We start from the raw sequence: 11,984 nt of genomic DNA on the forward strand, positions 1-11,984 counted from the left end.
ACTGAGGTTCATTACATGGAATATAAATGGAGCTGGCTCCAGAGTAAAGAGGTTAAAAATATTTAACCAACTCAAAAAACTACAGGCAGATGTTGTCCTATTACAAGAGACCCACAGACCTCTTAGAGGTTCGAATGAACTTAAAACACCTGAGTTTCCCAATGTGTTCTCAGCTTGTTATAATTCTAGACAAAGGGGAGCAGCAATTTTAATACATAAAAATATTAATTTCACAGTACTCGATACAGTTATAGATCCAGAGGGCAGATTCTTAATCATTAAACTATCTATACGTGATAAAAAGCTATGTATTGCAAGTGTATATGGTCCAAATGTTGATGATCCCTCATTCTTTCACGGTTTTTTCAGTGCACTCTCTGAACACTTAGATGGCACACTTGTTCTTGGAGGCGACCTCAACCTTGGACTAAATGAAGACATGGATAGGCTCAATACAGCGGGAACTCAGCGTAATTGGCAGTCCACAAATATAATCAAACAGTATATGAGCGACTTTGGTCTTTGCGATGCATGGCGCTCCCTTCACCCCACCAGTAAGGAATATACTTTTTTCTCACATGTCCATCACTCCTACTCTCGTCTGGATTATTTTTTGGTCAGCAGCTCACTGCTGAGTGACATTTCAGACACTGAGATTCATCCTATAGCTGTCAGCGATCATGGTCCTGTATCTTTAACACTAATGCACAAGAATAATACCACGCCAAGAAAAAACTGGAGATTTAATATATCACTACTTAAAGATGAAGACTTTATTAAATATTTTAAAAAAGAGTGGACTTCATATTTGGACTATAATGACACTCCCGAAACATCAGCTTCTGTTCTATGGGAAGCAGGGAAAGCTGTGATGAGAGGTAAAATAATTTCTTTCTCATCACATAAAAAGAAAAAAGAAATGGTAAAATGGTAAATGGCCTGTATTTATATAGCGCCTTTCTAGTCCCTAAGGACCCCAAAGCGCTTTACATATCCAGTCATCCACCCATTCACACACACATTCACACACTGAATTCAGGAATTAGAAAAAAACATCAAATCACTAGAAGAAGCCTACGCGTCCCACCAAGATCAGGAAACATTGAACAAAATACGCAAAACAAAACTAAAATTAAATGAGATAATTGATAAAAAAAACAAAATTCTTAGTACAAAGACTACGCCTACAAAATTATGAACATGGTAATAAATCCGGTCAATTTCTAGCAAACCAGCTAAAAATAAATAAAGAAAAAACAACTATATGTGCTGTTCAAGATTCATCTGGGAACACAATATATGATCCGATACAAATAAACAACATTTTCAGGGATTTCTATAAAACGTTGTATTCACCACAAATAAACCCATCTAAAAAAGAAATTGATCTGTTTTTGGACAACATAACTCTTCCAAAATTATTGGACACTCAAGCAATGGCACTGGATTCACCACTGACACCAGGTGAACTCCAGGAAGCCCTGATAAGTATGCCCAATAATAAGGCTCCAGGTCCAGATGGCTTTCCTGCAGAATTCTACAAAGAATTCTGGTCGATTCTAGCACCAGTTTTCTACAGAACGTTGTTGGAAATTAAAGAAAAGGGCAGACTTCCATCAAATATGAATTCTGCAAACATTAATCTCCTGCTAAAACCAGGCAAAGACCCTGTATATCCCTCAAGCTATCGTCCAATATCCCTTATACATGTAGACCTTAAAATAATCTGCAAAGCTCTCTCAAAGAGACTGGAGAAAATAACCCCCCTCTTAATTCATCCTGACCAAACTGGTTTCATAAAAGGTAGGCACTCATCAACAAATACACGTAGATTACTTAATTTGATAGACTACTCATACAGTAAAAACCTAGAAACTACAATATTCTCTTTAGACGCAGAAAAAGCGTTTGACAGAGTTAACTGGAAATTTCTATTTGCAACTTTACACAAATTTGGTTTTGGATCCTCTTTCATAAACTGGTTAAAAATATTATATAATTCCCCAACAGCTTGTGTCAGAACAAATGACCAGACATCCTCCAACTTCTGTCTCTTGAGGGGCACCAGGCAGGGATGCCCACTCTCCCCTTCACTGTTTGCAATTTTTATTGAACCACTAGCAGCAGCAATTAGACAGAATTCAGTAATTAAAGGCATAAAATGCAAGAACGTGGAACATAAAATCAGCCTTTATGCGGATGATGTGTTACTCTTTCTCCAAAATTCACAAACCAATATCTGTGGGGTGATTGAATTGATAAACTCTTTTGCAAGAATATCAGATTACTCAATTAACTGGTCAAGATCTACAGTCCTACCGATTAATTGCTCCCTCCATAATTCCTCTTCTACACCACTGCAATCGGGAAATATAAAATATTTAGGTATTAATGTTTCTCCCAAGCTTGCAGATCTAACTAAATTAAACCATATCCCACTTTTAAAGAAGGTAGAAGATGATCTGGCTAGATGGAAATGTCTACCCATATCACTCATGGGAAGGGTTGCCGCTATAAAAATGATGGTCTTACCAAAAATAATTTATTATTTATTCTCAATGATCCCAACTAAACCGCCACAAGATTGGTTCAGATCTCTAGATTCATGTATGTCCAAATTCCTTTGGAAAAATAAACCCCCACGTATAAGCTTAAAAACACTACAAAAGACCAAGGATAAAGGAGGACTAGAACTGCCTAACTTTCAGCACTACTTCTTAGCCAACAGGCTTCAGTTTATCTCAGGATGGCTAAAACACACCCTCTTAGATGAACCTTGGCTAGATGTAGAACAAGCACTTTGCAATAATCTAGAGATCTCAGACCTACCATTTATCAGCTCAAACATCCAACGACATGAATGCTTTAAAAGCATCAACATCAGCGCTTCTCTGACAGCATGGTGGGAGTTTCTAAAATTGACGGCGTCTTCATTAATCCCATGCAAACGTACACCTATCTGGAACAACCCTGACATATTACAAAACAATAATATGATAAACTTTTCAGATTGGAGTGGTAAAGGAATCAAATATTTAGAACATATACTAGAAGGAACAGAATTTATTTCATTTGACAGACTAGTTACACAATATGGGATCAACAAGAAAAGATTTTTAGAATATCAACAAATTAAATCCATAGTAAAAAAGAAATTTAAACCGGGTCAAGTTGAACTACAAACACCACCAAGTGTGGTTCAATTTCTTACTCTTAAAACCCCCAAATTACTATCCAAAATATACAGAATGCTTTCTAAAACAGATGAATCAATATCACTTCCTATTGCAAAATGGGAAGCGGATTTATCAGTTAACTTAGACCAAAACTTCTGGTCTCAGATTTGCTTAAAAACCTTTCATCTAATTAGAAATCCCAGTCTTCAATTAATTCAATACAAAATATTACATAGAGTGCACTATACAGGTCATCGGATGTTCAAGATGGGCTTTACGTCTACCAACAACTGCTCACACTGCCAAATTAATTCACCGGACAATTACATCCACGCTCTTTGGTTCTGTCCACCAGTTCAGAAGTTTTGGCGCGAGATATGTGAAGACTTATCGAAGTGTCTGAAATGTAACATTCCAACTTCCCCCTTAGTGTGTTTGTTGGGCAGCTTAGATAATGTCACTTCAGAAAAGAATATAGCCCATATGGTTTTCACTGCCCTATGCATAGCCAAGAAAACAGTCCTCATGAACTGGAAAAATAAAAATAATCTTAATTCTAACCAATATAGAAATTATCTATTAGATTACATTAGTCTTGATGCAGCCTCTGCCACCACATCAGATCAATTGCTCTGGACTCCTTTGATCAGCTCCATCACCTAGTGGGGGTGGGGGGTCATAGTTTGGTCCCGCCTTCACTGTTGTGATTGGTGTGGGGGTAGGGACAGGCTTAGGGCGTCGGGGGGTTCCCCGGAGGCATCTTCCTTAGGGGGGCTCAACCCGGGGTAGCGGTCATGTCCGGTTAGGGGCTCTGTTGGCTCTCAGGTGACTGTTTCCTCGCGGCTGCGTGCAGCGGGGCTAGGGGAGGGTCTGTGCTGACGGACGTGGGTTACTGACCTGGTAGCCTGGCTGCCTCTGGGTGGGTCCGGGATGGGCGTGAGGTTCTGGGGGCGCTCCGTCTCTGGGCTGGGACCCGGACCGGGCCTCGGGGGCTTGGGTCCTGGTTGGTGTGTTGCCGGGGTTGTGGGCGGGTGGGTGCATGGGGGCCCAGCCCTGGAGCAGGGTGCCGCCGGTGCATCGAGCCACCTGGGGGGCTCTTCAGCTGGTGGGGGAGATTGTCACATCTTGCAGGAGCTTTCCTCTCCTCAGGAGCTCCCTCTGCAGGAGGGGGAGATACAGGAGAGGTAGAGGAAGATCTCAGCCTGGGTGTTTATTGTCTTATGTAGTCTGGAAGATGAGTGGATGGTGGGGTGGGTGCAGTTTTCTCTGTGGTGGGGTTGGGTGGACTGTCCCGGGCTCTGTGGGGCCGGGAGGCGCTGCTGCACTGGGCCCCGGTCTGGATGGGCCTGGGCCCCCTTTCCCTGGCGGGTCGCGGAGTATGGGGGTGCCTACTGGGGTCAGCGGGGGAGCTGGATGTTTGTGTCTGTGTGTGCCTGTATGTCTGTGTCTATATGTCAGGTTGGATGTCAGGCGCCACCTCTCTGGGGACATCTCAGGCCCTCCAAGGTTTGGAGGCCTATCTCCCCCTACCACCACTTCCCCTGCCAGTGGCGGACAATAAACACCCACACATGCAGGACCTTGGAGTAGGGGTATGTCACCAGGGTGCAGAGGAGGCTACCCCCCCCCCCCCCTCCTCTGTCCCCTTCTGGCTGCCTCTGCCTCAATTTTATCCCACAACTTAGACATTCACATTACTCACACTCTCATTACACATACATATAGGATCTTGGGGGTGGGCACGATACACGGAATCCAAAGTACCATCAGGGTGTACACCCCACCCCTGGCGTCGTTGCCCACCTCTCAATTTTGAATACACGTAGGCATTGAGGGCTAGCAGGAGGGACTATGCGCTTACCTGCTGCTCTCTGGCAGGTAGCTCCACGCCCTCCTGGGTTTTAAATGCACCTTAGAACACACATGCATCAACACTACAATGAGCGGGTGGAGGGAGGTTTGGAGTCTTCTCTCACCCCCGTTCTCTGCGACCTGCTGGAGCGGGGGGGCTAGGAGGAGGAGTTGGCCATCCGACTGCGGTCTGGAGTGTGGGGCCTTCCTGCTGCTGCGGAGTCGGGGCGGTCTGCCTCCCCCCACCGCAGGGAAAAGGGAAACACCACCTGGGTCTGGGTGCAGTTACCCCCTTCAGGGGCAAGGGTACCTAGACCCGGTTTGTAGAGTACGCTTGGGGAGTGTGATCGTGTGTACAACGTCTCTTTATGTCTGTCTCCACGTTGGTTGAGTGTGGAGTGAGTGCATATGAGAGCATGAGGGTGGGAATGGATGTTTGTGTCTGTGTGTGCCTGTATGTCTGTGTCTATATGTCAGGTTGGGTGTCAGGCGCCACCTCTCTGGGGACATCTCAGGCCCTCCAAGGTTTGGAGGCCTATCTCCACCTACCACCACTTCCCCTGCCAGTGGCGGACCCCCTCAGACATCGGTGCATTGGTGGTTCTTTGTGTCCGGGGATGGGCGTCCAGGTACACAACGGCTCACTCCTTGGCGGCCGCTTATCGGGGCCTGGAGCCTGGGGCTCGCTCGGGCCACTTCGGGGGTGGGGTGCCCCCGGCCTCTCGGCCTGGGGCTCGGTCACTCAGGCACGGCTGGCTACCGGCGGAGCTCATGGGCGCGTCACTGCAACTCCCCCTGGCTTCTGCTCCGCGGCTGCTGAGTGAGCCCTCATCTGGGGCTCTCCTCAGCTCTTTCTGGGACAGTGGCGCGGCTGCCCCTCTGTTGGTCTTCCTTGGTCTCTTGTGTTCTGGGGGCCTCTGGATGTCTGGAGTTTTGATCTCCTCCACACCTGCTTCATGCCCTGGAGGACGGGGCTGTGCCCCCCCCACACCCTCTAGCAGATTATTACAAGAAGGAACCTTTTAAAAAACAAAAAACAAGCGCGTCCATGCTCACAGGTGTACACACGGGTGATCACACCCACAAACTACACCCTTTTTGGCTCCTACCTCAAAGCACACTGTGTTCTGTTGGTCTTGTGTGCTGCACAGTGGTGTTTAGTGTTTGGTATTTGCTGTCGTATTCCCATATATCATTGTGATGTTGTTTATTCTATTACTCTTGTTCTCTTCTGCTTGTTTTCTTTTTTCTTTCTCAGCAGGTGATCCAGGTGATTGATATATGCATTTTTTTTTCTCTGCCCGTTCTGTTGGTTTTTGTCTTTTGCCCTTCTCCCCCGTCCCTCTTCTCAGCTGTTTCTCTTTCCCTCTTTCTTTCTCCCCTTCTTTCCCCCAGTCAAGTCTGTCCCGTATTCAGTAAGTGAAAATAAAAGAAAAAAAAAAAAAAGAATAATGGACGTATGTGACAGTAGTCAGACATTCCCGTACCTGAATGCGGGCTCTTACTGATTCCGAGTTTCCATTATTGGATTTCAGGTGTTCTTTGACCTTTGGCCACTCCAGCCTCAGCTCTTCATACATCTGTATGAGCCTGGTGTTACTGACAGGGTTGTTCACGCTCTCTGTGTTTTTCCCCATCTTCAGTGAAAGGGCGACCTCTCTCGTGACTCTGTGAAAAAACACGACTGATTATCTGAAGCGGATTTGCCGTACTGATGTTTGGTGGAGCTGCATGTACCTGTCTTTGAATGATTTTAGTTCTTCGTCTTTGTCATTTAGAGCTGCTCTGTGGAGTAGAAACAACATTGTGTGACCATGCGGCATCACGTTAAGCCACCCACCTCTCACATGGTCTCCAGTGAGTCGTCTCAGGTCACTCACACACCCAGAAGGATCATTAATGCTCATGAATACCTGCATTGAACACATTCTGCTCATGATGACATTTTAAAGCAGACGCCAGAACGAATGATGAGAAGTGACTTTAATGCTGTGCTGGTGCTGGATGAATCACTACAGTAGTACTCATATACAGTGATGGTCAAGTTACTTGAAAAAAGTAATCAGTAACTAATTACTGATACTTCCCAAAAAAGTAATCCCGTTACTTTACTGATTACTTATTTTCAAAAGTAATTAATTACTTAGTTACTTAGTTACTTTTTAAAAACACGATTTACAACCTGAAGAGGTGATAAAGTGATAGATCTTTCAGCCCAATTCTACTTTTTCTGCATAATCCATCATACAAAATGTAATCAAATGGAAAAGTCTCTTTTTAAAACTTGTTTTATTAGTTTTAATCTTTTAACTTTATGCATCAAGCAAACATTTAATTATCTGCAACATTCTCTGACTGGAAGAAATTAGTTTAACATTTAAACCTATTTTCTGCACATTCCAGCACATAAAATAAAATATGTTTTGTGTTTACACTCAGTCTTTCAAATAGATGCAAGTAAAACAGCAGAAAATAAATAAAGTCAAAGACTCAGCGGTCCTGTTGCTCTATTTTCACCTGTAAAGCAGGAGTGGGGCAGGCGGAGGGTTACCCTGGTGCAGGTGAGCCAGGGTTTAGTAACGCAGTAACACAGCGTTCCTACGGGAAAGTAACGATAATCTAATTACCGTTTTTGCAATAGTAATCCTTTACTTTACTTGTTACTTGAAAAAAGTAATCAGATTACTAGTAACGAGTTTACAAGTAACGCGTTACTGCCCATCTCTGCTCATATAGAGTAAATAATGAAACACTCTTTTAGTCGCTGCAGTCAGTATGATCTGAACATGCATAAACGACTGTGACAAAGGCAGCGCTCATCCCCCCCACACGGCTGATCACTGTCCCTTTGGTCACAGCTGTGTAACTCCCTGTGGGTGGGCACAGCTTCAGAAAGCATGCGTGCAAAGGCTTTTTTTTTTTCTTTTTTTTTTTTTGTGTCCTGTTTGGATCTTTAGCATCAGAATTGTTGTCTTAAGGCCAAGAAAGATGCCAAGCGGATTTATTTTACCAAGTGGATCATCATGGCCTTGCCATATTGGTCCATTTGATTGACCTTTATTATAATTATGAATTTATTTTATTTTCAGTTGCTACAAACGGGACAGACATGACTGGGGGATAGGACAGGGAGAAAGAATGAAAGAAAGAGAGGGAGAGAAAGAAAACCAAAGGGGAGAAGAGACGGTGAGAAAGGGGGAAGAAAGAAAGAAAAACAAACAAAAAAAACAAAACACCTGGATCACCTGTATGGAGAAAAAAACAGAAGAGAAAGCAAACAACAAAGAGCAACATAATAAAAAAAACGGCACCATCACAATAAACTAGCTAGCAGTAGATATCAGTAGATACTAAATAATAAACGATATTGTGCAGCACGCAAGATAGACAGCGCACAATGTGCTTTGAGGCAGCAGCCAAGAAAGCTGTAGTCCGCGTCTGTGAATACCCGTGTGTACACCTGTGTGCATACCTGTGTGGATCAGCATGCTTGCATTCCAAAGGTTTCTCCATGTAACAATCTGATAGGGAGTGTGGGGGGGCCACAGCCCCGTCCTCCAGGGTATGAAGCAGGTATGGAGGAGATCCAGGCCCCAGACATCCAGAGGCCCCCAGAACACAAGAGACCAAGGAAGACCAACAGAGGGGCAGCCGCGCCACTGTCCCAGAAAGAGCTGAGGAGAGCCCCAGATGAGGGCTCATTCAGCAGCCGCGGAGCAGAAGCCAGGGGGGGTTGCAGTGACGCGCCCGTGAGCTCCGCCGGCAGCCAGCCGTGCCTGAGTGACCGAGCCCCAGGCCGAGAGGCCGGGGGCACCCCACCTCCGAAGTGGCCCGAGCGAGCCCCAGGCTCCAGGCCCCGATAAGCGGCCACCAAGGAGTGAGCCGGTGTGTACCTGGACGCCCACCCCCGGACACAAAAAACCACCAACGCACCGATGTCTGAGGGAGTCCGCCACTGGCAGGGGAAGTGGTGGTAGGGGGAGATAGGCCTCCAAACCTTGGAGGGCCTGAGATGTCCCCAGAGAGGTGGCGCCTGACACCCAACCTGACATATAGACACAGACATACAGGCACACACAGATACAAACATCCATTCCCACCCTCATGCTCTCATATGCACTTACTCCACACTCAACCAACGTGGAGACAGACATAAAGAGACGCTGTACACACGATCACACTCCCCAAGCGTACTCTACAAACCGGGTCTAGGTACCCTTGCCCCTGGAGGGGGTAACTGCACCCAGACCCAGGTGGTGTTTCCCTTTTCCCTGCGGTGGGGAGAGGCAGACCGCCCCGACTCCGCAGCAGCAGGGAGGCCCCACACTCCAGACTACAGTCGGACGGCCAACTCCTCCTCCTAGTCCTAGCCCCCCCACTGGAGCAGGCCGCAGAGAACGGGGGTGAGAGAAGACTCCAAACCTCCCTCCACCCGCTCATTGTAGTGTTGATGCATGTGTGTTCTAAGGTGCATTTAAAACCCAGGAGGGCATGGAGCTACCTGCCAGAGAGCAGCAGGTAAGCGCATAGCCCCTCCTGCTAGCCCTCAATGTCTACGTGTATTTAAAATTGAGAGGTGGGCAACGATGCCAGGGGTGAGGTGTACACCCTGATGGTAATTTGGACTCCGTGTATCGTGCCCACCCCCAAGATCCTATATGTATGTGTAATGAGAGTGTGAGTAATGTGAATGTCTAAGTTGTGGGATAAAATTGAGGCAGAGGCAGCCAGAAGGGGACAGAGGGGGGGAGGGGGGTAGCCTCCTCTGCACCCTGGTGACATACCCCTACTCCAAGGCCCTGCATGTGTGGGTGGTTGTGGTGGAGCGGGGAGAGGGAGGCAGCTGGAGATGGGGAGGGAAGGAAGGGAGGGGCAGGTGACCCCTCCCTGGGGCCAGCTCCCCCGCTGACCCCAGTAGGCACTCCCATACTCCGCGACCCGCCAGGGAAAGGGGGCCCAGGCCTATCCAGCGTGCAAAGGCTTTGACTGGATGTGCCAATCAGAACATATAACAGCATCACCCACGTGGCTGCAGTGTAGACATCACATCTGTGAAGTCTGAAGGAAATGTTGCAGCTTGTGTGAACACTGCATGAACGAGCCGGCATGTCCCTCCTGAGACGTGTGGCAGCTGTCCTTCATGTTTTTCATGGTGAAGTTTCTCTCTCTGTGGGACGGTGGTTTCCCAGACTGATGGGACATCAGACGCGTCTCTAAGATCATTTGATGTCTTTCCTCCCTGACGCTGTGGTAACACCTGAATGCAAACTTCATGAAGGTGCTCTCACTGGCTGACTAATCACGTGTATTGATTATCTCTGTGGATGCAGTCCACACACTGCTTCTGGATTTTGGTTTGTGTTAGAAACACTCAGTGTAACATGTCATGTACTAGAACTGAAAGGTGGTTCAGTGTCTTTGTTCATATAACTGATATATGTTTCCCTTTGCTTGGTCCCACACTTGTTAGCATTTAGCACATCCGTTTATTCTTTCTTACTGTGTGCTGATAAGAGTTTGTGTAGAATTAAACAGATTTATATAACTGGCTGCTTCTTACCTTGTCTGGTCATATTTCTCTTCCATCTCTCTGAGCCTGTTTAAAAACACCACAGTAATGTCTCTCTGGTTAAATCACAGAATTTTACTTTCAAAATAAAACCGTTTTTGAGTAAACTTCCTGTGTCTGTAGAGAAGGAAATGTGTTGGTAAAACATGTTTTAGTTCATTTGTTCTCTCAATGAATCACATACACGTCACCTTTCCTTGACTGATTTCAGCTCTTCTTCTTCTACCACAGCAGATCTGTGGGGTGAGATATCCAGTGTGAAAATGGTTATCAAACCAAGTCAAGAGCACGAGCTGACATTATTCACTGAAACACCAATCATGTGTCTGTACCTTGTGTGGTCATGTTTCACTCCCATCGTTGCCATTCTGTTTAAAAGCACCACAGCAGTGTCACCAATGTGGACTTTTAAAATCAATGCATGTATTTACTGATCTTTCTTATCACAGAGATCACACACAGGCAGCACACAGAGGAACAGGTTATCAGGAATGAAGTGAACTACCACAACACAGAGGCCAACCAGGGAAGGGTCACCCCACACAGCTGCTCCAGCATCAGCACAGAGACGACACACAGAAAGCAGCTGGATAGATAAAGTCATCCTGCACAGACCAGAACGCAGAGGTTACCACCATCTTTAACTACAGTCTCATGAATCTGCCACACTCATTGCAGTACCAGCGTACAGGCACCTGCCTTCATGCAGTTACCCCATCGTCCCTCTCCAGTCTGAAATCCTGCTAACTTGGCAGACACCAGCTGCAGCCCGCACAGCTCTCCACAGGGTTTCAGCTTTTAACACTGTCATCACCCACAAACTGGTCCCAAAGCTGAGCTTAGATGCTCAGTAAAAGACCCCAGAATACCCACTCATCCTGACCCCTTGGCCCCCACAGGGGGTCTCTCCAGACCTACTCACACAACCCACAGCACCATCAGCTGATGATTGTCAGGTGTCACAGGACCGCTATCAACAATGATGACATAATAGTGTGAGCACAGGAGTCCTTAAACACTACAAAACCCAAAGACAGTCTTACATAAACAGGAAGGAAGTAGAGAGGGTGGCTGGTCTCACCTGGACTGCACACATCTCCCATCAGGTGAGACCGGCAAAGGCTCCTCCTCCTGAGGATGTTAACGCACACTCAAATCCCTGATCACCTGCTGACAAAACTTTATCGGGGGGCGAGGACAGGACAGCATGTCATCGGATACCCTCAGTGATATTTACACTGGCTCCCCCCCATCCTGGGCGCCGCCTGTTTGCCCCCACCGTCTCAGAGGAGATACACATCAATCAAAACCAGACGTCACAGAAAAGGTTTCACTAAACCAGAACCAGTGATATGCTTTAGTCAGGCTTGTTCTATTCTGCTCTACTC

The sequence above is a fragment of the Astatotilapia calliptera genome, chromosome 16 (assembly GCF_964374335.1).
Source record: "Astatotilapia calliptera chromosome 16, fAstCal68.1, whole genome shotgun sequence".
Lineage (NCBI taxonomy): Eukaryota > Metazoa > Chordata > Actinopteri > Cichliformes > Cichlidae > Astatotilapia > Astatotilapia calliptera.